Source organism: Natator depressus, chromosome 1, assembly GCF_965152275.1.
Source record: "Natator depressus isolate rNatDep1 chromosome 1, rNatDep2.hap1, whole genome shotgun sequence".
Taxonomy (NCBI): Eukaryota; Metazoa; Chordata; order Testudines; family Cheloniidae; genus Natator; species Natator depressus.
In genome coordinates, this window is record NC_134234.1 from 218,483,664 (window position 1) to 218,509,554 (window position 25,891).

General features: G+C 42.9%; 1 long non-coding RNA gene across 1 annotated transcript in view; it reads left to right on the forward strand.

Annotated features, from left to right (window-relative positions):
• Positions 1 to 4,176, forward strand: part of LOC141985063 (uncharacterized) — a 63,215-nt gene extending 59,039 nt beyond the window's left edge. Inside the window, exon 2 of the long non-coding RNA XR_012638865.1 lies at positions 2,467 to 4,176. This is a non-coding gene — a long non-coding RNA (uncharacterized LOC141985063). The remainder of the gene's footprint in view (positions 1 to 2,466) is intronic.
• Positions 4,177 to 25,891: the final 21,715 nt, after the last annotated feature.

Genomic DNA, 25,891 nt, shown 5'->3' on the forward strand with positions numbered 1-25,891 from the left:
CATGGAAGACAGTGTAAACCACATTATACCATATAATGGACCAGACCTTACTTTCATTAAAGCATATGGAAGTTTAGTCACTGACATCAATGGTCTGCGCAAGATTAAGCTCCCTATATTATCTATATCAGGTTGGATCTTAAGAATAACACAACCAGAGAGTCAGAAACTGCCCCCAATTTAATAGGGATCACAATTGCAATGTACCACGTTCAAATTGTTAAATGAGCTCTCTCTCCTTTGCATTCAACTTTCATAAATTAAAAAAAAAAAAAAAAGAGCCACAGCACCAAAACAGTAGGTGGCCTGATGGCTTTGTACCTATATCTTTTCACCACTGGAGAACCAGGTTCAAATCCTCAATAAGTCACAAGAGGAAATGAATTGGGTGGTCTCTCTAATCCCCTATGGACAGTGTAACACATCATAAAAACACTGCAGAACTGGTCCAGATTGTTCATGAGGCCAAGGATTGGGATAGCTGTAAGCCAGGATTGGAATACACCAGCAGGACTGTGTGAGGATGATTGTACACAGAGCCTGACAGCATTAGGTGTGGCTCCTACTAGACCCCTGATCTGATAAGGTGCAAAAAACTCTCAGGTCCCCAGTTGGGTTGCTCAGTACCTCACAGGAGGCATCCAGCACTTTGCAGGATTAAACCCTAAATTCACCTTTCTCTCCTCAAGCAATAATAGAGGTTCTGTACCACGATGATCATTAAAGCGTAGGATCTGGTTTATATGGTGAGAAAGTCATGGCTTGTCTATGAGACCAGTTAGCACACGGCAAGTTGGGGTATAAATGAACAGTGCACTAGCCTGCGAGCACAAACATCTGTGTAGACCCTGCTGCCGGTCAACTAAAAGTTCTTCTGTGCACTTTGATCTACTCCCATTTCAAAGTGAGGGTGATCAAAGGGCACTATAGAACTTTTAGTGCACAGTAGCAGGGTCCATATCAATGGTTAGTGTGCGGCAAGCTACTGCAAGGTAGGTGTATACCCCAGCTTGCTGTGTGCTAACTGTTCATCTAGACAAGCCCTCCATATCTCACAGAGGTGGTTGCAATCCCCCCCTCTCTTTGGAGAATTCCAATGAAAAAAAATAAACAGTCATTTTTACTGAAATTTTCAGTGCAAAATTTTGACTTTTCATTGAAAAAACCCAAACCAATTGATTCAGTTTTCTGCCAAAAAAATTCTGTTTCCCACTGAAAAAGGGGGAAAATGTTGAGGAAAGCAGATGCTTTCGATGAACATTTGCATTTAATCAAATCCCCGATTTTCCATTTAATAAAAAGAAAAGTTTTGATGGAAAATTTTCAGCCAGTTCTGGTAGCTAAGCTATTCAGAGACAAGCAGGCAGCCTTACATTCAGGGATCTTGGCACTTCAGCATCCAGTGTATGTCTATATCTATGCGCTAAATGAAGTAGTGAAATTAACTGAGCTTGTTAGACACTGCTACTTACTTGAAAAGACTCGTCATTTCCATTTACTTTAGTGAGTCTGTTGCCATTAACGGGGTAGCTTCTGCTCTCAGTAACACTAGTGTAAATCCACAGTAATTCCCCTGAAATCAACAGAGACACAGTAATTCTACTGAAGTCAGATTTACACCAATGTAATTAACATCAGAATCTGGCCCAAAACCTTCACTTCAGCTTTTTGAAAATCAGGAGACTTAACCCTTGAGAAAATCATTTTCTATTTTCTCATGTAAATCATGTAATTAGAACTGGCACCAGGACTCTAGCTTTATCAGTGTATGGAGTGTTTTGCAAGTGGAAAAAGAAAGTTGCAAAGAACATGTGCGGTATAGCGCTGATCATCTGAAATGTATTACATGACAAAGAAACATGGCGCATAAGGTTATTAGATTGACTGCCTCATTCCCACCTTTGTATAACAATGAAAAGAAGTGTTACCCTTAGTAGGAGTTGGATCAGAGCCTAACGTCAACACAACAATTGCCATTGATTTCAAAGGAAACTGGATCGGGCCCTGAGTGAAGAAAAGCTGCACATCTCAACAATGCTGTAGTGTAATGGTCTGTGTCGGTTACATGTTTTTATAAATCCTGTGTGTAAGATTTCCTGTGTATATTTCACAGCAGGTAAGCATACAAAGCCTGTGCTAAATGCGTAGGGTCTGATCCTGCACAGTCACTGTAGTCAGGGAGAGTTCCGTTTGCTATTGACTTCAGTGGTGGCTCAAGGAGGTCCAGAGTTCTCTAGCCAACTTCTTTGTATCAATTGCTTAAATGAAATAAGTAGCCCAGCAGTACTTGGTAAATTTGGGCCTTTTTAAACTCGCTCCCATTAGGCAGCTAACTGTCAGTATTGTTTCCCCAATATTTTACGTTATAAATACATAATTTTGTTGCAAAAACGATTGGCTGATACACTGGGTTTGCCTATCTGTGTCAAACTGTGTTTTCTCCAATTTTTTCTTGTTCTTTTACAGACCATTTGGTAATTGTAAAAAATGCTCCACTGAGGTTTTGGGAAACCATCTGCATTTATTTTATCACCTTTGAACATGTGTTCAGGAATGAAGTCTGTGTAGCCAGTTTACGGCTACCTAGAGATTTGCGCTGCTACACCAGGAAGAAACATCGACTGGGCTGTACAGTGTGTGTGCTCAAAACCACTCTCAATATTCTGTTATTTCAATGCATTAGCAATCTGAGTTTGTCACTCAAATATACATTGCGTATCTGCAGACAATACATAACAGGAAACAAGTTTGATTTGGAGTTCCAGAATTAAGCATTTAATGATAATGACCCTGCTTTTTTGACCTTTCAGCAAATACATTTTTACAACAAACTGAAATGTATAACCATCCATTTAGTTTAATAGAAACATTGTGGCAAAAATCAATGGGATTCTGTGTTCCCCACGCTCAGGACGCGTATGTAATTCATCATGCATGTGGCGGGGGAGAACAGGCCCTGCAGCTTGTGAGAAGTGAAGAGAAGTGTGCTGGGTCAGAGCCGGTTTTAAGTATGGAGGGGTTGTTTTCCAAAATGCTTTGCCTGTATTTTGTTACAGCAGATGGCAGAATGATAAAGCAAGCACAGATGTGATGTAAAAAAAGTCAACCAGCACCACTGCTAACAAAACCTTTCTTAGGAGAGTCTGCGATTTGCTACTGCTGTAGGCACAAGGAGTTGTTTTAACCAGGTTGTTACCTAGTTCTGCAATGACATCGCCTGTTAAATTATTTCAATAAATTTTCCTTTTTTGCCACAGAGGTTCTCTGGATATTGTCAAATTAGCAAGTTAAAAATATTTTTTTTATAATCTTTAGCTGCTTTGGTATCACTGATGAGCTGTATGTTTAGAAAGGTAATGCTTTACATGAAGGTTCCCAAATTACCATGAGGGCCAGATCCTCCAATAGGCACGACCATTTTGAGTCACATCACTGCCAGATTCTGGCCACCACGAGAGCATCACCCCGGTGCAAGGAGAATCCTCCAGTGGCGACAAGCTAGCACACCAGCTCCTACGTTCCCACCTACCTGCTGCTGCCATAATAGAGGTCATGGCTGGAGGAAAGGCTCAGAGTGGGACACCCTATGCTGAACAGAACACTGGCTGCCATTTTGACCCTGTGAACCTATTATAGCCGTCTGATTAAGTCAGAGCATGCTCAGGCTGTTCTTTCTTACACCTAGGAACTGGCTCTGTGTACAGCGGCCTCAGGATCAAAAGAGGGCAAAAATAAGCCTTAGACAATCATTAGTTCCACACCAAACCACAGCGACACCCTTGTCTTGCACTGTGTGTTCCTCAGCTGTAGACAAGGCTCTCTCCCCGAGTACTCTGTCCAAAGGCCGAGATGCAGAGTCAGACTTTTGGCCGAGGGATAGTGGGCAGTTCCCAGGAACTGAGCAGACAGCCAATCTGTAGCTCTTGTCAGAACAAAGGGGAAGGTACCAGCGGCTGAGGCAGTTCAGAGTATTTAAATCAGAGGAAAGATGGTTTTACGGAGAAGACACAGAAGTGGGGTCAGGAGACAAGACCAGGGATCTGTTGCTGGCTCTGCCACAGAGTCACTGTGACACCTTCGACAAGTCATTTCACTCAATACTTTTAAAGATGCCCTCAAATTGTGGGTGTCCACATTGTTATAGCTAGGGCCTGAATTCCACCTCTCCAAATGAAGGTGAAAAGAGAGCGAGCGCACGCACATCTGAAAGTTTGTACCTCAACCTCAGTGCCTCAGCTTCCCAATCTGTAAAATAGGGAATAATAATTATGATACTTACCTACCTCACCTGGGGAGTTGTGAGGCTTTCTCCACTGTTTCCAAACTACATTAAGCTCCTCTGATGGAAAACGCTGGTATTATTTGGAGGGGCTGAGGTAGCTTGGAAACATGGTAGATCTGAGTTTTCTTCTATTAGGGTGGAGGTGAGAAGGGACTTGCTACTAGAAGTGGGAGTCTGAGCTGGAAGGGAGGCGTGTTACAGGCAGTGTAGGTAGGGGTGGGAAGGGGTTGGGTCTGTTTTGAGAAGGGTAGTGAGAGGGTCATTCAGAAAATCCCTGTTCATTACCTCAATATAGTATACTCAGTCCCTGTATTTGAAGGGTTCATTAAATACCATTGGATTTTTTGACACCCTGAAGAATTCAAAATGAAAATTAACCACTGTATTATAGATATTAATTGACACAATTACAATATGCTGATTAGGAATTAATAATAAGTTTCTGAACATATGTTGCCTTGGTTGTAACCCTCATGCAGCCCAATTGTCAGCACTGGGCTCCAAAAGATGTGAGGGCAGAATTTGGACCACAATGTACTTAACCTAAATTGAATGCATACTGGTGAGCCTAAGTTGGAAGCATTATCCATCATCTGAAACCAGCCAAACTTTTGACATCAGTTCTATCAAACTTGTCCGTTATTCTATCTAATTCAAGGGATCTATGAAAATATTTAAATATATTTTGAACTGTCTGATTTGACCAGTGTGCATATATCTAGCAGCAATTTACAAAAGAAGAAAATGTAAATAGAAATATGCAGTAAAGTACTGTATCTAGCAGTGTAAATAACTTCTATTGATTCTTATTTATGTTCTCAGTGTCTGAGAAGGGTCTAAGATCTATATTTTAATACAAATTTGGTTTTTGTTTTACACACGGTATTTTGTATAGTAAGCACCTCAACTTACTGCTTGTAGATGTTTGCGGTGTGTAATCTCGATGAAAAATGTAGCAGAAGTATGGTTCTAAACTAGCGTGGAAATGTAAAAATTACAATGTCCCACCTCTGTATAGTAGTTAGTTAAACCCAGATGTGTGAAAAGTGACAGAATCTGCTTCCCAGGTTCAGAAATTAAATGTGGTTTAAAATATTGAGTGGCAGCTTTTGTCAAGTTATTACCAAATATCTTAATTCAGATTCATATGAGAAACCACCCAGCATTCAGGTGAATCATGCTTTTCTATCTTTGTATAGCTCAAATCTAAACGCAAGCCCTGTTAAACTGAAAAGATGGAAGTTTGGTCTAATCTATACTGTCCTTGGTGCATGTGCGTAACTCCTGTATATGGGCCAGATTGAGCTCCCTAAATCCTTGTCCTTGGTGCAATGAAAGAAACTTCCAGGAGAGGATTTCCTCCTTTCTGTGTGGAAGGGGAACTCAGATACCTCCATTGCATTGTCCACTCCAGAACACTACAGAGGCCTCTCTATGCAATCCAGAGAGGAGGTGGCAATTAGCTGGCTGGAGGGAGGAGTAGGCAAGGAAGGGATGGGGATGTCACCCCGTAGCCCTTTAGAAATTATACCAAAAAAACAAGAGAGAGACTGGAGCGGCATTATCTTTCTGCATAATCCACTGGGGGGGATCTCAGGACCAGACTTAGAGGCACACAGCCTCTATGCCTATGGCTTCCCATGGATTCCCGGAGATCCACCAGGTCTGGTGTCAGCCACTGGGGCTTTCTTCATGCAGGGGTGGGGTGGGAAAACCCATGGGATGGCTCTCTAAGAGGGGGTCTTTGTGCAGATATTCTCCTCCAAAGCTCCCTCCCTTTCCACAGGAGGGGATGACCTGGACCCCCGAGAGATGCTAAGCACATGCAGTTCCTATTGAAGTCAATAGGAAATGTGGGTGCTTCCACATTAATGTGTTCAGGGCTCTTCACAGGGACATTAGCATGTTGTAGGACATCAGTGAGACAGAAAAATAAATAATAAATTTTCTTTCATTGGATTTATTCATTGATCCATTTTCCCTCCATGTTCCTTCTTGCAACAACTGAAATGTATTGCGAAAAGATGCAATGAGTTTCTATGGCCTGGAACATGCTAGGGGATCTGGGGGGGGGGGCAGGAGAGGGGACTTCCTACATGAATACTCCCCGGCACATGTGAAGGGTGTGAGGGGCTCACCAACCTCCATGGCATGATCCTCTCTCTCTCTCTAGATGATATGGAAGCTCTCTGCAAAGACTGGAATCAGCCTGTGGTGAAAGAATGGGCTAGGATGGGACAATTGCACTACACACATCACCCTCCTAGCAACCAACAAGGGATATGCTGAGAAGCTAATACAGCCTGAGGCAAACCTCTCACAGAGTCACTGGGAAAGCTCAACAAGGGGAACCTCATAGGATTTTCCTGCCCACTGTCCTCCACCGATGGATTCTGTGAGGAAAAGGGTCCACGCGATCAATGGCATAGTCATCCCTCGTTTTGTAAATGGAGTTAAATGAGTATGAAGTCCATATTGTAACGATTTGGGCTGCTCAGCACGAAACGAAGGTGTGAATCAGAAAGAAGGAGGGAGTTAAAGTAAAGTGATGGCAAAAGCAGATGTTGCTCAACCTTCTCATGTTAACACTTCAGTTGTACCTGTTGCACGTGTAGGACCGAGTGGGTGAGCTGATGTGAGCTGCAGACCTGTAGGAAATGTTTAAATCTCCAGTATTATTTTAGAAAAAAAGATGTAGTTTAATTCTGATCTTTTGCAGGCTTAACACTTCAATCGAGTTCGTTTGAATTTACACCACTGTAAGAGATCAGAATCATGCCCACAAGACTTAGAAGCTACTGGCTAAAATTGTGTTGGATCAGGCTCCCATTTTCTGTGAGCAGGACACTTTAGAGCTCCAAATAGCTGCTGCCTATATAGTTATATGACAAATACGGCCTTTATTACATTACATCATAGTTTGACAGAGATTACAGGGCACTTACAGTCCTGCCCTGTAGCAGCCTTAAGCTCCATCCTTCCTGCATGAAGGGAATGGCAGTTTTAGAGGAACTCACTGGAATTCAGTAAAAAGACAGGTGGTATTTTAAAGCAACAGGAATGCACATGCATGGGTAGCTCAATATTTTAAAATGGTGCCATCTTGCATGGTAATTAAAGGCTCAGTTCCTTGCTCAGTCAAAACTCCCATTGACCTGGAACTAACTTCACTGGGACGAGTTTTGTCTGAGTAAGAACTTCAGGTGAGGTTTTCAAAAGAGCTCGGCATCTAGCAGTTCCCGTAATGGGAGCTGCTTGGTGCTGAGTACTTTTAAAAATCTGGTCCCTAGAAACTGGGCCTTAAAATGTGTAGCTAAGGCATGGGTGGCCAAACTTTTTGGCCTGAGGGCCACATCAGGGTTCTGAAACTGTATGGAGGGCAGGTGTAGTGTATTAGATTGCTCCCCGTAGGAATGTGCTACTTACGATGTACTACTTACTACTGCCAGTCCTGGTGCTTCATAAGTAGCACATTCCTATGGGGGGCAATTTAATACACTACACCCAGCAGCTCTCGCAGCCGCACTGCCTGGCAGATGCTCGCAGCCCCACCACCCAGAGTGCTGGCGGCACGGCGAGCTGAGGCTGTGGGGGAGGGAGGACAGCAGGGGAGGGGCTGGGGGCTAGCCTCCATGGCCGGGGGCTCAAGGGCCAGGCAGGACGGTCCCACAGGCTGTAGTTTGCCCACCTCTCAGCTAAGGCATTGTCTACATGGGGACATTCAGGAAAGTTAAGATGTATTAAAAGACAGGGAACAAAGGGTAGGACTAAATGGTAACTTTTCAGAATGGAGAGGGGTAACTAGTGGTGTTCCCCAAGGGTCAGTCCTAGGAGCAATCCTATTCAGCTTATTCATAAATGATCTGGAGAAAGGGGTAAACAGGGAGGTGGCAAAGTTTGCAGATGATACTAAACGGCTCAAGATAGTTAAGACCAAAGCAGATTGTGAAGAACTTCAAAAAGATCTCACAAAACTAAGTGATTGGGCAACAAAATGGCAAATGAAATATAATGTGGATAAATGTAAAGTAATGCACATTGGCAAAAATAACCCCAACTATTCATCCAATATGATGGGGGCTAATTTAGCTACAACTAATCAGGAATTGAAGTGGGCTGTAGCCCACGAAAGCTTATGCTCTAATAAATTTGTTAGTCTCTAAGGTGCCACAAGTACTCCTGTTCTAATCAGGAAAAATCTTGGAGTCATTGTGAATAGTTCTCTGAAGACATCCACACAGTGTGCAATGGCAGTCAAAGAAGCAAACAGGATGTTAGGAATCATTTAAAAAGGGATAGAGAATAAAATGGAGAATATCTTATTGCCCTTATATAAATCCATGGGACGCCCACATCTTGAATACTGTGTACAGATGTGGTCTCCTCATCTCAAAAAAGATATACTGACATTAGAAAGGTTCAGAGAAGGGCAACTAAAATGATTATGGGTTTGGAACGGGTCCCATATGAGGAGAGATTAAAGAGGCTAGAACTTTTCAGCTTGGAAAAGAGGAGACTGGGGGGGATATGATAGAGATCTATAAAATCATGAGTGGTGTGGAGAAAGTGAATAAGGAAAAGTTATTAACTAGTTCCCATAATATAAGAACTAGGAGCCACCAAATGAAATTAATGGGTAGCAGGTTTAAAACAAATAAAAGGGAGTCCTTCACACAGCGCACAGTCAACCTGTGGAACTCCTTGCCTGACGAGGTTGTGAAGGCTAGGATTATAACAGGGTTTAAACGAGAACTAGATAAATTCATGGAGGTTAAGTCCATTAATGGCTACTAGCCAGGATGGGTAAGGAATGGTGTCCCTAGCCTCTGTTTGTCAGAGGGTGGAGATGGATGGCAGGAGAGAGATCATTTGATCATTACCTCTTAGGTTCACTCCCTCTGGGGCACCTGGCATTGTCCACTGTCGACAGACAGGATACTGGGCTGGATGGACCTTTGGTCTGACCCAGTATGGCCATTCTTATGTTCTTATTAACTAAAAGTGGGAAGTTAAAATACATTAACCCGTGTGGATATTCTCATTCAGAAGTGGCCTTAGTTTGCTGTAGCATAATCCTCAGCAAACTGTGGCCAGTTTACTTCTCAATAAAGCATCCACTCAGGGACTTAAAGGGCTTTCACTTCACACCTTCATCTAATTAATCTTACATTTCCTGTGTAGACAAGCCCTTAGTGTAATTAGAATCATAACTGTAGTAACTTAAGACTACACTGACATTCTATTAGAGAGTCAAGGTGGGTGAGGTAATATCTTTTATTGGACCAACTTCTGTTGGTGAGTGAAAGATAATACTTAACCCACCTTGTCTCTCTAATACCCTGGGACTGACATGGCTACAACAACACTGAAATTCTATTCTATTTCTTGTCACGAATAATCACAAACACTTCAGAAATTTACTCAGTTTCATTTTCCAAAATAAAGGGCCTATATCTATCCTAAGTTACCTTCCTGGCATGGATTGGTTTGCAAGTCAAGGCATAATTCTGTCCTTACATGCTTAGCAAAACCTTCCAAGGCCTCTTTCTTTCCCCCATCTTCCTCCCTCATGTCACTTTAAATTCTTCACACGCTCCAGAGTATTTGCTGTGTCCCTAGGCAAAGTGGAAAGTACTTGCCTTCTCCAGTGCATTAAACAATCCCTACATATTTTAATACCCCAGGCAACTGTCTGATATGCAGGGGTAGTCGAGCAGGCTCTGTTGGGGAAGAATCAGAGCACAAGAGATGAATACAACAGCCAGCCCAGCAGATGCCTCAAAAATGGAATTCAGCAAAGGTACATGTGCCAGGGCTGAGGAAGACTTCCCCAAAACAGCTTTAAACTTACAGAAGTGCTGCTTGGATTTGACGTTTGCACTGGTTCTTATTTTTACTCAGAGGGGTTTACCCCTCCCTGCTTATTACCTTGTAAAACCAGTTCTCTTGCTATGAAAGTAAAGAATAATTGCTTTAGCTGAAGTTCTACAGTCAGGGAGGTTCTCATGCATAAGATGTTCACTGGATCTCTGCATGTGATCAGGGCAACACCACTCCTAACAAATTCTTCAGGTAAACCTGTATTCCCACTCTGTGCATCTGGCTGTGGGAGTGGTTTATAGACCTCTTCTTCAGAAACACACAATCAGGGTTTAGCTGAGAGCTAGTCCCATGGTACAGGTTACACTTAACTGAATTTAAGTCAGTCATTCAAACTTCCTTGCTTTCTTGATAATAAGTGTAGGCCCTGATCCAGCAAAACACTTGAGCACATGCTCAACTTTAAGCATGTGAGTACTTCTATTGAACTTGGTAGGATTACACATGTGTTTAAAGTTAAGCACATGCGTAAGTGCTTTGCTGGATCAGGGCCACAGAATTGGGTTCCTTAGTGATTTTGTCATTGGAAATGATAACCATGCACTTAAAAGTGGGAGGTGTGGGGAAAACAAATGTAGCAGCCATCCAGTAAGTCTGATTTTGGTTTCTAGATAAAATAATGGAACAAATAATCTGTAAACAATTAAGACCTGCTCCAAAACCCATGAAAGCCAATGAAAGAGCTCCATTAAATTTCCAGTGGGCCCTGGATCATGCCCTTAGGTGATAATTGAACATGGTTAATACACACCCTGGATTTATAGCATAAAGAAAAGAATAAGCCAGATAAAAACAATCATCTTTTTTTCAAATCAAAGTACAAAATTAACAGAGAAAGTAACATCTGGAGTGCAGTCAGCGTTAGACAGCACTTCACAAAATCTTACTTGGAAAAGTCATTCAAATAGACTCAGCTATGCACAATGTCAGCTGGACTGGAAAATGGAGGAAGAAATAAGAATAAGAGGTAACGATAACTGGAAACGTGTTGAAACGAGGGGAGGAAGGTTCAGAGACTAGCATTAGACATGGGGTAACATTTCCAAAACTGCCTATGAGACTTAGGTGCCTGAGGTCAGGGCTACCCTAGGAGAGCTCCCAGTATAGTATAGAATCATAGAATATCAGGGTTGGAAGGGACCTCAGGAGGTCATCTAGTCCAACCCCCTGCTCAAAGCAGGACCAATCCCCGACTAAATCATCCCAGTCAGGGCTTTGTCAAGCCTGACCTTAAAAACTTCTAGGGAAGGAGATTCCACCACCTCCCTAGGTAACGCATTCCAGTGTTTCACCACCCTCCTAGTGAAAAAGTTTTTCCTAATATCCAACCTAAATCTCCCCCACTGCAACTTGAGACCATTACTCCTTGTTCTGTCATCTGCTACCACTGAGAACAGTCTAGAGCCATCCTCTTTGGAACCCCCTTTCAGGTAGTTGAAAGCAGCTATCAAATCCCGCCCCCATTCTTCTCTTCTGAAGACTAAACATCCCCAGTTCCCTCAGCCTCTCCTCATAACTCATGTGTTCCAGTCCCCTAATCATTTTTGTTGCCTTCCGCTGGACTCTTTCCAATTTTTCCACATCCTTCTTGTAGTGTGGGGCCCAAAACTGGACACAGTACTCCAGATGAGGCCTCACCAATGTCTAATAGAGGGGAACGATCACGTCCCTCGATCTGCTGGCAATGCCCCTACTTATACATCCCCAAATGCCATTGGCTTTCTTGGCAACAAGGGCACACTGTTGACTCATATCCAGCTTCTCGTCCAATGTAACCCCTAGGTCCTTTTCTGCAGAACTGCTGCCGAGCCATTCGGTCCCTAGTCTGTAGCGGTGCATTGGATTCTTCCGTCCTAAGTGCAGGACTCTGCACTTGTCCTTGTTGAACCTCATCAGATTTCTTTTGGCCCAATCCGCTAATTTGTCTAGGTCCCTCTGTATCCTATCCCTGCCCTCCAGCGTATCTACCACTCCTCCCAGTTTAGTGTCATCTGCAAACTTGCTGAGGGTGCAATCCACACCATACTATAGCACTATACTATATTAGTAAAGCACTCCCAGTGTTGATGCAGCTTACATCAGCAAAACCCTGCTTTTGCAAGTATAGATTGTTCTAGCCCTGACCTGAGCAAATAAGGTTATGTTGACACTAGGAGCACTTTACCAATATAGAATGACTGGTGTACTAGAATGGCAAAGTGGACTCATCTATACTGACAAAGCTGTACTTGGTACCAGTATAGTATAATCACCCTCATGAGTGAAACAAGCTACACTGGTAACAGCACATTTGCCAGCATAACTACGTCATACACTACAGCTATATTAGTCAGGGGGTAAACCTCTTCACATCACTGATAGCCCTGCTGGCAGAAGTAGACCTGGCTAGAGTCCTATTTTCAAAAGTGAATTAAAAATCAATGGGACTTAGGTTAAGTGCCTAAGGGTTCCAGCAGGTGGGCTCTGAGCACACCTAACTCACACATAAGACAGCTAAGGGGCAAAAACAACAAGGAGTCCTTGTAGCACCTTAGAGACTAACAAATGTATTTGGGTATAAGCTTTCATGGGCTATAACCCACCTCATCAGATGCATGAAGTGGAAAATACAGTAGGCAGGTATAAATACACAGCACGTGAGAAGATGGGATTTGCCATACCGAGTAGGGGATCAGTGCTAACAAGGCCAATTCAGTTAGGGTGGATGTGGCCTATTTCCAACAGTAGACAAGGGGTGAATATCAACAGAGGGAAAATTACTTTTTGTAGTGCTAACAAGGCCAATTCATGGTGGATGTGGCCCATTCACAACAGTTGACAAGAAGGTGTGAGTATCAACAGATGGAAAATTACTTTTTGTAGTGACCCAGCCACTTCCAGTCTTTATTCAGGCCTAATTTGATTGTGTCAAGTTTGCAAATTAATTCCAGTTCTGCAGTTTCTCATTGAAGTCTGTTTTTGAAGGGGTTTTTTTGGTTATAGAATGGCCACTTTTAAGTCTGTTATTGAGTGTCCAGGGAGACTGAAGTACTCTCCTACTGGTTTTTGAATGTTACAATTCTTGACATTTATTTGTGTCCATTTATTCTTTTGCGCAGAGACTGTCCAGTTTGGCCAATGTACGTGGCAGAGGGGCATTGCTGGCACACGATGGCATATATCACACTGGTGGATGTGCAGGTGAACGAGCCTTTGATAGTGTGGCTGATGTTATTAGGCCCTGTGATGGTTCCCCTGAATAGATATGTGGGCACAGTTGGCAACGGGCTTTGTTGCAAGGATAGGTTCCTGGGTTAGTGATTCTGTTGTGTGGTGTGTAATTGCTGGTGAGTATTTGCTTCAGGTTGGAGGGCTGTCTATAAGCGAGGACTGGCCTATCTCACAAGGTCTGTGAGAGTGAGGGCTCGTCCTTCAGGATAGGTTGTAGATCCTTGATGATGTGCTGGAGAGGTTTTAGTTGGGGGCTATAGGTGATGGCTGGTGGCGTTCTGTTACTTTCTTTGTTGAGCCTGTCCTGTAGTAGGTGACTTCTGAGTACCCTTCTGGCTCTGTCAATCTGTTTCTTCACTTCCCCAGGTGGGTATTATAGTTTTAAGAACCCTTGATAGAGATCCTGTAGGTGTTTGTCTCTGCCTGAGGGATTGGAGCAAATGCAGTTGTATCTTAGGGCTTGGCTGTAGACAATGGATCATGTGATATGGTCTGGATGAAATCTGGAGGCATGTAGGTAAGTATAGTGGTCAGTAGGTTTCTGGTATAGGGTGGTGTTTATGTGACCCTCGCTTATTTGCACCGTAGTGTCCAGGAAGTGAATCTCTTGTGTGGACTGGTCCAGGCTGAGGTTGATGGTGGGGTGGAAATTGTTGAAATCCTGGTGGAATTCCTCAAGGGCCTCCTTCCCATGGGTCCAGATGATGAAGATGTCATCAATATAGCACAAATAGAGTAGGGGCACTAGGGGACAAGAGCTGAGGAAGCGTTATTCTAAGTCAGCCATAAAAATGTTGGCATACTGTGGGGCCATGCAGGTACTCACAGCAGTGCCACTGACTTGAAGTTATAAATCTTCCCCAAATCTGAAATAGTGGTGGGTGAGGACAAAGGGGCAAGCAGCTCTGGAAGAGTGTCTGTCCCCCCAAATAGCCACTAGCCCAATGGTTAGGGGCATTCACCTAAGATGTGGGAGACCTGTTTCCAAATCCTCACTCTGCCCGATTTGGAGCAAGGACTTGAACCCAGGTTTCCTACCTATGACAATGCCCTAACCACTGGACTCTAGTGTATGCTGGGGTGGGTCAATCTCTCCAGGTGAAGCTGTTCCAATGCGTATAAATAGTGAAGTATTCATTAGGATAAAGAGAAAGTTTGACTTTTTGACTCTGTAGGCCAGTGGATCTAGCCCCAAGTCATTTTTGAAAATAGGACTTGGGTACCTAAGTCACTCAGGTGCTTTGGAAAATTTTACCTCTGACCTTATTTAACCTTTGCAGGGTTCTATCTTAAAAGAATCACGTGCACCAGCTCTTGCATGCTGTGATTAAAGCAGATTGAAACAGAAAGGGGAGCTCTTGCTGCACCAGCCAAGGAAGGGGAGCCATGAGAAGAACTAACTGTTCCCCCAAACCTGGGAGAGGGAAGCACAGTTCCTCCTCCTCTCTCATTACTTTAATCCCTGGTTGTATGCAATATATTCCCATTCTCTGCCCATTAGATTTTGGGCCAGATTATGGTGGCACCTACAGAGGTGCACAGGCAAGGTAGGGGAACAAGGAGCCAGGCACAGAGGTGAGTACATTCTTTCCCACCTCATGGGTTGTGTAGTAGCTGCGTTCCCCAGAAGTTCCGAGAGGCATGGTGGGAGAAATATAGGGTCAGTATTTCATATGCTACATGTTAGGCAACAACAAAACAGTGCTCCATTCTTATTAAACTAAAATGCCTCTAATAAAGTTACTGTTTACAGAGCGACTACAACCACAGTTGTACGCAGACTGACTTCCTGGTGCTTCTTCCAAACTTTCCCCTCCTGCAACTTGTGCTCCCCTCTCCAAATTCCATGCAAGTAGCTACAGCCAGCTGCTCAGTGGTTCCTAAATCCCCTTTGTGTTCCTCTGGGAACAAAAAGGAGATTTAAAGTGGACATAAATGGAAGGCTGAACATTCCCCCTGCATAGGAAATCCTTGGCTAGCGTTTGAGCTGGCTCCCCACCTCCAGTCTCCTGCATAAAAGCTGCCTCCCCTCTGATTTTCCCTCCATGTAGTAAGGGGTGTGCTCAGGCCAAAACTGAGCAGGAAACGGAGAAGGCTGCAGAGCATGGGGATCTGTCTGTGCAGCATTGACTCCATGGAACGTTGTGTATAGGAGGGGCCCTAAGAAAGGGTGATCTAAAGCAATCCCAGGATTCCTTAAGTCGGATTCCACAGCTATGGCAAATAGTCACTGCACAGAATGCCTCAGAGACCCTCTGTGGGGTGCTGCTGTCTATATTAAATGTAATGTGTGCCTGCCTCTGTTTTGCCTGCAGTCAGTCCAGTGCACATGGGCTATGCGGGCTTTTATTTATTTATTTATTTTAAAAAGGCCAGGTGTGCCTCATACCCGCAATACTTTGCTCCTAATCAACCAGAGACCTGGTAGTCGTTGCTTCTGCCAGTGGAGCTCTGCTACTGATTCCTATAGGCAGTAAAGCAGAGATTTTATCTCTTATTTACATGGTATTTGGGGTCACCTACTGATATTGCATAGGCGTTCTTCTCCCTACAGAATGGAGAATTCACAATAGAGAACCTCAGTACACTGCCATTGGGGGAATGGTCTAATAATTCTGTTCCATCTCTAAATTCCACACTTGCTCAGGAGAGGCTACAACAAGAGACTCAAGGAAGTTTCAAGCCCCTTCCAAATGTCATAAGCAAGATGCTGGGGACAAACACTTGCCCTGCCCTGCCTCACATGGCCAGTGTGCCAAATTCAAACGGCTTTGCACTTGTGATAGTAAAGAGTTTGGGCTATTTCCTGTTCTCATCCTCCTGTTTTGCTTCTGCCAAATTTTTGACTTTAAATGCTACTTCATATCATCTTACCTGTCAGGATGGATGAAATAGCCTTTATAATGGAGCCCAACCAGTGTTAGAAAAAAAGGCCTAACACTTGTGACTGTCATTACACCCACATGCTGATATAAAAAAGGTATAATCACGTCGTAGTGTAACATTCTTTTTCCTCCCCCATGCCCCTATTTATTTTTCTCCTCCTCACACTCATGTCATGTTGAGGTGCAAGGCAGGGGCCAGGACACAGCAAGGTACATGTGGTTAAAACAGAGATAAGGGCTTTATTAGTGCTAACCAGAGGGGAAACAGAAGGGTCCACACTAATATGTTAACATTAAGTGCCGCTTAGCACAGCGGCAAGCTACCTCTGAAGCCACCAGAAGCTGCTTACTTCCCATAAGCAAGCAACTTATGCTTAAATGGGAGCTGTGCTCTTTTGGAAACCTGGCCAGAGATTACTACTGCCACATAGAAATGGGGGCGGGGAAGGGAAGCTAGCCAATGTAAATGGAAGAATCGTTACTTGTATAGCATTGACTGACAAGTATTGTTAATAAAAAGAAAAGAAAATGACAGAGAGACAAACAATATTCCAAGTTCCCACTGAAGATACTTCTTTCAATTGTGCTCTGATTCTAAACCTCCACCAACACTTCCACCACTGGAATGAAACCTGAGCCCCCTGGAAGCAGACGGGTTTCATTATACAATTTCCAGGCTTTTCTCTCAAATGACATTTTCCCTATCTTTTTCATCTTTCACTTTACATGACAACAGAGTCCCATTTATTCAGTAGGTCGGAGGGAAGACAACACTGCAATATACTCTACCTTGTCTAGCAATGCCACTTATAACTTTGTCTGGACCATGAGCTGGGTCAAGCATCACTCTGCGCACTTCACAGTTCTTTAGATAACTTTGGCCACATAAAATAAAACTGGGCAGTTTTTCATGACCCCGCCCCCTTTTTTTTTTTAAGTGAAGAATGCAGATTTGGGTCAACTGAAACAATTCATTAATTGGAGTCGAGTTCATAAAATTTGTTTCATTGGGGAAAAAAAGATCAGAAACATTGTAACAGTTTCAGCATTTCCAGAACCTTTCGACTTTTTGGTTTGGAATGACACCTCGTTTTGGAATTTCTCTCAATTTTGTTTAGAAAAAACATTCAAAAATGTTTTTAAAAGCTCAAAATCTAAATCAAACGTTTCATTTTGGGATGACCAAAATGTCTTCGGAAAAACAAAACGAATGTTTTGGGACATTACAGTGCACCGCTAATTTCACCATATTTTTATTGTGGGTTGATCCAAATCTAATTCGCCCTTCTCCAATTTTTCAGACCCAAACTGAATATTCAGTTATTTGCAGAGCCCTAATAACCACATCAGCAGACAAAAGAGGCTGTATTTATTACAATAGATTTGAAGTATTGCCAATGCCATTCCTTTAAAATTCGTGAGTCAGCACCCCGCCCCCCCCAAATCATGAGATTAAAAGATAATAATAAATGTGGTTTTCCTTTTATTTCCCTTCTAATGTTGGGAAATGGTCACATTTTCAAGCGTTCCTTGGCAGCCATGAGGGCTAGAAATTTACTTTTTTTTAAAAAAAAGAGCTGAGATTCTCATGTAGTAAGAGAATTCCAAGAACTGGAGTTTTAAGAAAATCCCCAAAATTGCTGGACACACGATAAAATCATAAGAGTTATCAATAGAAAGCTTGCTTTGCTGCAGTGTGGCCTAATGAATAGAGCACTGAACTGGGACCCATGAGACTTGGGTTCTATTCCCTGCTCTGCTGCTGGGTGACCTGGGCAAGTCACTGCATTGTTCCCATCTGTAAAATGGAGAAAATGACACTAACTTCCTAGGCTTCAGAGACTCTCCACAGCTACTATTGTAGCTTTTGGACCGCAGCAGTCTCAGCAGCTGCTAGGCCCAATTTACCTAGGAAGGTTTGGCCAGTGGATCTGCATAAACCCTACTTGGACCCAGGTACACTAGGGTAGAGGGAAGCACAGTACCACAGTGACAAGGGTTGCAATGCTCTCTGGATTCCCCACATTGTGCCCCCACAACGCTCAACTCAGCAGAGTCTCACCAGTTCTGCTGTATTCAGAGCCTTCCATGGTCCTTATGTGGGCTGGAGGGTTTGGCCCTACTATATTGTACCTAGAAATTCCAGTTAGTTCGAACAAAATAGTCAGGAGCAGGCAGGACAGAGCTAACACTCAGGCTGGACTGTCTCAGTGAAGAGGATCTCCTGGTCATTTGCAGCAGTCATGTACAGGGAAAGCAAAGTTCACTGACCAGAAACTGGAAAAGGCAGCATGGCAGGCAGACAGCCAGCGTATGAAGGAAATGGCAGTCATGAGGAAAGAAGTCAAATAAAGGGACAGAGTGTGATTAATTCAGACCTTGGACTGGAGGCCATTGAGGGTGCTTCACCTTTCTCTCTCCTGACAGAATCACACCTGCCTGCGAGTACAGTGAGGCACTTTAAAAGAAAGATGATAAGCTGGCCATGACACAATCAACCATTTCTTGGCTGGGCAGCAAACCGGATAAGCTAGCGAGCAGATGGACCAACCTTGAGGAATAGTTGAGGCCAACAAGCCGAGGGCCACACACGTAGATCAAATGGGGAAACTTTAATGGAAAAGACATTTTGCAGGTTAAAAATATAATAACACATTAACCCGTAAGCCATAAAGTAACAGCTGGAGAATGGGGCCGGGGAAGGGGGGTTGTCTCCCTCAGCTGCCAGTGAAAGGTGGCTGAATGGAAAGATACTGTCTGCTTGATCGAAAATTGGCTCCCATGGGCCGCAAGCCAGGGCACTTGTGAGGACCTGTTTTATGTGGAGTAAGCTAACCACATTCTACTGAGATGGCTAAACAATTCTGCTCCACATACAAATGTAACAGTCTTCACAGAAAGATGAAATATTGCAGACATTTCAAAAGGACCTCTCAGTATATTGACCTTGATCCCATAACTCAAGCCAAACGGTAGGAACGCAGCACATTGAAACAAACTTTGCTGGAACTGGAAGCAAAGACATCTCTTCTGTACCAGATGAAGCTTTGTATAAGGCAAGATCTGAGACTATGAGCCCATGAAAAAGCTTCCCACAACACTGATCATGAAAGGCTGAAGAATCCAGGGAAGAGGAAGAAAGCAGCCTCTGTAATCAAGGCGAGTTGGAGTAAAAGCAACAGACCACCCCACCATCAAATTCTGCACCCATTGGCAACCACACAATGCAGCTACATCCAAGTTCTACTGTAAATTACACCCATGCAACTCCAGTCACTTGCACTGATGGAAGTGAAAGCAAAATTTGGCCCTACGGCTTATAATGGCTGTGAACGTAATGATCCACCCAATGCAGGGCCTGGGCACATGAAACATGCTGTGATTCACGTAGATTACACAACACTTGTTCTGCACGTTCTTGGTTTGAAAGTACAATTGAGGCAATGGGGAAAACTGTTGTCATCTTAAAGTTTGACTTAGTGCATATGGTTATAATAAGGGGCTGACTGTTCATATCTCAATTGCACACCTGCCTGAGCGAGAGGGTGGGAGCTGCCCTGAAAAATGTAGAGACCGAGGCAGGCCACCAGGGTATTGTTGCTGTGCTGCCAGGGGAGCCATTAACAGCTCCTGCCTCTCTTGCACTCTTCTAGTGAGTCCCATTCTCTACCATCCCAGAAGAGAAGCCAACAGTACCATCTGCCTCTCTGCAATCTTCCTTCTACCAGCCCAGCACTCCCATTGTGACTGCAGCAGAAGCCATGGGGGGAAAAATGCTGGCTATAGGTGGAAAAAAATGAAGATGCCCACAGCTGTTCATTTAACAAACTTACCAGCTCCTGCAGCTTCTGGAAGTGGCATGAAAAACAGTGGGACTAGGTGTCAAATATAAAGGGAAGGGTAACCATCTTTCTGTATACAGTGCTATAAAATCCCTCCTGGCCAGAGGCAAAACCCTTTCACCTGTAAAGGGTTAAGAAGAGAAGCTAACCTGGCTGGCACCTGACCCAAAGGACCAATGAGGAGACAAGGTACTTTCAAATCTTGGGGGGGAGGAAGGCTTTTGTTTGTGCTCTTTGTTTACGTGTTTTCTCTCTCTTGGGACTGAGAGAGGCCAGACAGAAATCCATCTTCTCCAACCCATCCTAATCCAAGTTTCCAATATTGCAACCAGTATAGGTAAGCCAGGCAAGGCGGATTAGTTTATCTTTTGTTTTATGTGAATTTTCCCTGTGTTAAGAGGGAGGTTTAGTCCCATTTTCTGTAACTTTAAGGTTTTGCCCAGAGGGGGATCCTCTGTGTTTTGAATCTGAATACCCTGTAAAGTATTTTCCATCCTCATTTTACACAGATGATTTTTACCTTTCTTTTTTTAAAATAAAATCCTTCTTTTAAGAACCTGACTGATTTTTCCATTGTTCCAAGATCCAGGGGTTTGGGTCTTTGATGATTTTGTAACCAATTGATTAGGATATTATTCTCAAGCCTCCCCAGGAAAGGGGTGTAGGGCTTGGGGGGAAGACGTCTCCAAGTGGGCTCTTTCCCTGTTCTTTGTTTAAAACGCTTGGTGGTGGCAGCATACTGTTCAAGGCCAAAGCAAAGTTTGTACCTTAGGGAAGTTTTTAACCTAAGCTGGTAAGAATAAGCTTAGGGGGGTCTTACATGCGGGTCCCCCCATCTGTACCCTAGAGTGGGGAAGGAACGCTGACACTAGGATGACCAGATGTCCCAATATTAGGGGCTTTGTCTTATATACACAACTATACCTTCCCTCCCAGAAAAAAAGTGTCCCAATTTTTCCCACTTGCTATTTGGTCAGCCTAAGTGGGACTGCCATCTTGTAGAGCTTAGGAGTCACCAGATTCTCATTATAATACACTTACATTCAATTTATAAACTTTGGAATTTGTATGATGGAAATTAAGCTTTCAATTTCAGTGTTCTCTGCCTTTTTTGTTTTGTTTATTTATTTAAGATTTTACTTCAACTAATAATCATCTGTTTAGTGGCATCATGCTACACTTTGGGACCCCACTCATTTGTGTGTATTTACATCCTGTTCTCCCCCCACCCAGTTTAACAGATTTTAAGGCTAGCAAGAACCACTGTGATCATCTAGTCTGACCTCCTGCATAATACAGCCCATAGACCTTCACCTAGTAATTCCTGTATCAAGCCCATAACTTCTGTTTGAGCTATAGCACATCTTGCAGAAAGACATCCCAATCTTTGATCACCTTCAGCTGTTACCACTGCTTTATTTAATCCAGGAATACTCTGAAACAGTCAGAAAGAGATTCAGTTTACTTATGCAAGGGGCTTGTCTTGCACCTGTTTTAAGTACATATCAATGACAGAAATAAAACAAGGGGCGGTCTTCAAAAAGAGAAAGCAAAAATACTGCAAGCTAGTGCAGGAGATGGAGGCCAAGGAAGAGTTTTTAAGCAGTATGATTTGGAACAGACCCTGCTTTTCATTACTGGCTAAAGAATGAAGACAATTTTGCAAGGCTATGGACATATTTTAATCTTAGGAAATGATGTGTGACAGCATTTTTACCCAGATCAGACACAAAGGAAAAGTTAAGACTGTACTGTTGGATGAACTTTCTTAAGTCACATGTGTGAGAATCAGCAATAAGAAAGGAAAAGCTGGGGAAAACCATAACAGGTACTTACCAGTTGGAAGACAGAGAATGCAGCAAGCAGTCACCACTTGCAAAATGGCCTCTCTAGAGCTGGAGCTCTTTGGCTCTGCCAAATTTAAAGGGCCAGCCTTACAAAGGCATGCTGGGAAAACAGTGTATATAAGAGGGCAAATCCCTCACAAGGAAGATTCAAGCCCCGGTGCTTAACTTTAAGCATGTAAGTGGTCCCAACTATGCATGTGTATAAAATTAAGCAAGAGCATAAGTTTCTGCAGGATTGGGGCCTTACAATGGTCAAGGAGATGACCAAGGAAAATGTTGCTCTGACATCATGCTTAGCACTGCAATATCACAATGTGAATCTGCAATGATCCTGGTAATGTCTCTTTATGCTGAGATGCTGGGGTCACTGTATACAACAAATACAATACCAAAACACAAGAAAAAAATCATAATTAAAACAGCCCACTTAAAACCTCAAACAGCTGTAATGCACGTTTGTTATAGCAATTTCCCATTTGTTAATATATTTGTAAATATTTAAAACTTCATTCTAATGTTTCCATTTCTTTAACCATGGGTGTCTCTTTGTGACTTGCTCATGGTATTACCTATAGAGGGCACTTAGTATAATCAAAGGAGTACAGGATGGATCAAGGTAAAGCCACTGCAATTGCTGTTTTACATCTAGCCATTGTTTTTCCTGCATAAATTGGTCATAGAAACACACCTTATTATACTATGTCAATTTCCATGATGGGTGATCTGTATGTATCAGTGGATAGGGCATAGGAATCAGGGGGCCTATGCTTTCTTCCTAACCCTGCCATTGACTTACCATGTGACCTTGAGTAAGCTAGCGACTCTGTGCCTCAGTTTCCCCATCTTTATAGTGAGGACAATGACACATCAATCTTTTGTAAAGGGCGTTGAGTTCTGTGGATGAAAAGCAGGACCAGTGTTAAGTATTACTTTTATGATATTATTGGGGTGGGAGAAGATTTTCAAAAGCACAAATGGCAGTGAGGTGCCTAACTCCCATTGACATCCCGTGAGAGTTAGGCACCTCACTGCCATTTCTCTTTTGAAAATGCCCAGCTAGGTTCTGCTCTTGAAGTGGCCCTGCTGCAGAAAGCCAAACAGACAATAGTCCCCAGTGGTGCCTACGCTTAAACACATATGTCCTTTTTTTCATGTATGTAGTAATCCATTGACTTCAGCGGGACTATTCCCCTATGTAAAATTATGCATGTATTTAAATATTTACAGGATCAGGGCCTTCATTTTTTATATAGATTTTTCTTTTCACGGTTAAAAGACAAAGGTGTTGATGAGATCTTGGTTCCTTCCTTAATACCACTGTTTTCTCTCTACCCACTCAGTTTATTCTGTACTCTTAGCCTTCCCCTGGCCAACTAGGAATAATCCTCTTCTCCCTTTCAAGCCAGCAAAATTGGGTATTATGGAAGCATGTTGTCTGCTGAAGATATTTTACAGTGTGAAAAATTCATTAAAATCTTCCCCCCCCAAATAAAACACTATACAGTCAATAACCTGGAATGGGAGAAAACACATAAACCCCTGATTGCATCCAGGCAAAGGAGTCTGTGTCTTTCTTTTCAGATTCTTAGTACCAGAGGGATTGCTCTGCAAGGTTCATTTACCACAATATCTTTCAGGAAACAAGGTGATCCTTCACCATTATTTGAAATGTCCAGAAGTAGTAAGGGACAGATTCTAATCTTAGTTACACCAGTACAAATCCAGAGTAACTCCACTGACTTCAAAGGAATTACTTCACGTTTCTGGCAGTGTAGGTGAGCTCAGACTCTGTCCGCAACAATTCCCAGGCGTTTCCACTTTGCATTTTGTGTCACACTTTGGGTCCTTGCATTTTTACAATGTGCCATTAGTATGATTGATGACATGTTATTAACATGGCATGAAATGTTGCCAGATGTAACCTAACACTGGAATTTGTAATGACTGTTGTGGGCCTGATTCCACTCTCACTTGCAGCAGTGTCAGTCTGGAGTAGCAACAATGCAGTCCGTGAAGTCACACTGACACAAAATCAGAACAGTCCAATGGGCTAAATTCTGCTTTCAGTTACAGCCACAAAATGCCATCCATCTAAATGGGGTTGAGCATGTGGTAATGGAGTGCTGAATTTTGCCCATAATGATTCGCTCTTCACAATATATCATACAAATAATACTAATGCGATAAGACTTAGAGTATTCTGGATTCAATTAATGGGGTCAGGTTTATCATCCCAAGACTTTTTAATAATAGGAATTTGAGGGCAATCAGCATCAGGGACTTCTTTGTGCTGACACAGCACAAAAGAGCCTTCTGAGGCATTAATATGGGGTGAGAAATTTCACCGTCCAGAGATGGAAACTTAGCTAGGAAGCATTTCTGTTCTTGTTTTTAATGTCTGTGGGTTCAGGTAGCAGATAAATAGGACTAATGAACTTTGGAAAATGTTATAAAGACCCAATCAGTCCTACAAAAGTTGGGTCACCAACGAATTATTAGCTAGGGGAAGTTTTAGAACTTTTGTCCTCATCACCTTCACAAAAAAGTAACTGTGGCCGTGTATTCCTAGTTGGGAAGACAGAGGAAGATTCTTGCATGGCTCTGATAGGCCCTGATACAGCAAAACACTTTAACCCATGCTTTACTGTGAAGGGATGGATTTAACTTCTTAAAAGCTGAATAAGTGCTTTGCTGAACACAGATGGACTCAGGAATGTGGTGAAAGTTAAGAATGTGCTTAAGTAGTTTGTTGAACCAGTGCCTTAACTACCTCTGTGTCAGGGTTCTGGGGAAGAGTTTGAGGAACTCTATTTCCCTGCTGCATCAAGCACTCTCAAATCAATATAAAATATGCCATATGCATATATCAGTCTCTGGCCTGTAATTTTCTGTCATCGCCATCGTCATTGACAAGTCAAGCAGTGTTCCATATTAAATCAGAAGGTTTATTAACTGCACGCTTGATTTATTATTAATTATTATTATTATAGCTTTGTTTCCGTAGGTAAATGTGATGCCACAAAGACCTAATGGTCAGAAGGAAACACACAATGTGGTGGCAGCAGCAAACTGCTGTATTTGCAATACGAGTAAAAGTGAGGGGGCTTTCACAAAGTGATTTCTTATCTAGCAAAAAAATAGATACTTGCTCCAAAGAGTAGAGCATGCAGCAGCAGCAGGAGAAATGTTGCCAGTGGTTCTCACAGAACTGGAACACATCGTTTTCTTTGGCAAATAAATTAGCTGCAAGAGCCAAATGTCTTCAGAAACAGCTTATCCTCTGGTAGCTGTCTTTTGCTTAAATTCTCTAAAAAGCATCTGTAAAGTACTGTGAAGCATGAAGCCATTCCGACTGCAATCAGTTAGATAAGCAATGTCTACTCCGACTTAGACACTTGTTCTAACAAACCTAATAACTGAAAGCTCTGTGGAAAAGAAACTGCAGGCTGCCTGCTGCATGGCAGAAGGTCATGGATTAAGCTCCCATAGTGGCTAAGGCAAAATCCTGCTCTTAGATTTGCATGGCAGACCTCAAATCCCTGCATATGTGGACTCAGAGTCCAGGTCCACCGTGCAGAATTTTTCCACTGACTGCATCTCAGGGAGGGTTTATTGGGAGGAGGGCTGGAGACTTTTTTGCAGGGCATTATCCCAAATCCTTCCTGTATCTTGTGCCTGATGGGAGGAGGAAGGAAGGAAAGGGGTAAGAAATAATGTAATCTCGTACATTCCAAAGGAAATAACTTCTCTTCAAGGGCAAAAATTAGAGTTCCCAGATATTCACATTTTAAATCCATTCCTTAAAGGGCAAGGGCTTGGTAGAAAATAGAGGTCCCAAGGGACGCACTGGCTTATGAGAGCAAATAAAGACTGACATCCAGTTTGCTGTTTCATTCCAGGTTTGCCAAGTAGCAGTGGCAGGAGTAATTATGTCAAATCCAAAAC